We start from the raw sequence: 999 nt of genomic DNA on the forward strand, positions 1-999 counted from the left end.
CTCCCAGCTCTCGCAGGGCGCGATAACACCGGAGCCCTCTGAAAGTTTGAGGTGAGGAAGGGAAAAGTCTGGGGGCGAGCGGCTCTTGGGGAGGGGGTTGCGTTCTGTGGGTGTAGTTTGGCATCTCCCAAACCCTTCCCATGTGCACGCCAGCCCCAGCAGCTACTTGAGGAGAAACAGCCAACGGTAAACGGTTGCAAATAAGAATAATAAAATAACTGCACTTGTAGCCGCAGAGAATAAGCCAGAGAACGCTACTTAAACAAACAGAGCGAAGCTCGTCCCATATTTCATTATTTTTTTCGAGGGGAAAGGAGCCGTGGAGCCCTWCCAAACACAAATAAACGAGGCAGCAAAGCGGGCGCTCGTTCCCCCGCGGGGAAGGCGGCGGCCGAAGGARCGGCCCCAGCCCCGGCCTGGAGCGAGCGAGAAGCGGCGGCTCCGCAGAGCCCTTCCCCTGGCCTGGGCTGTGCTCCGAAAGGTGCAGATCCAGGGGGGAAAGCGGGGAAAAGGGAATGAGGCGGGCGGGCAGAGCGGTGCGGGAAAGCCGCGGAAGCACGCGGTGAGCGCGGCCGGCCCCGCACTGCACGTGTGCCGAGAGCATCCCCCAAGGCTCGACCGAAAGAAAAGAGGTTTTGTTTTTTTTGGTTTTTTTTTTTTCCCTTAAAAAGAAGCCAAAGAGACGAGGAGAAAGGTTTCTCGCRGCTGCGAGCGAGAGAGAGAACGAGTTTCCCTCCCCTCGGCGGAAAGAAAGGAAAAAGTGAAAATCTCTGAAAGTTGGGAAGAGCGAACCCGAGGCACGGCCGCTGCCTAGAAAAGCACTCACCTCTCCAGTGCCAAACTAGCTCTCAAACACCTCGAAGACAAGTTGAAAACGATGCAAATAAATCGAATTTATTTCCGTCTGCAGGTTGGGGGGGGAGGAGTGGACAAGGAAGGAAAGCAAAAAAWAATAATAATAATAAAGCAGCTGGGGGAAAAAAAGGACGGCAAATCCAG

Source organism: Malurus melanocephalus, unplaced genomic scaffold (assembly GCF_030028575.1).
Source record: "Malurus melanocephalus ecotype Western Australia unplaced genomic scaffold, MMel_1.1 scaffold_219, whole genome shotgun sequence".
Lineage (NCBI taxonomy): Eukaryota > Metazoa > Chordata > Aves > Passeriformes > Maluridae > Malurus > Malurus melanocephalus.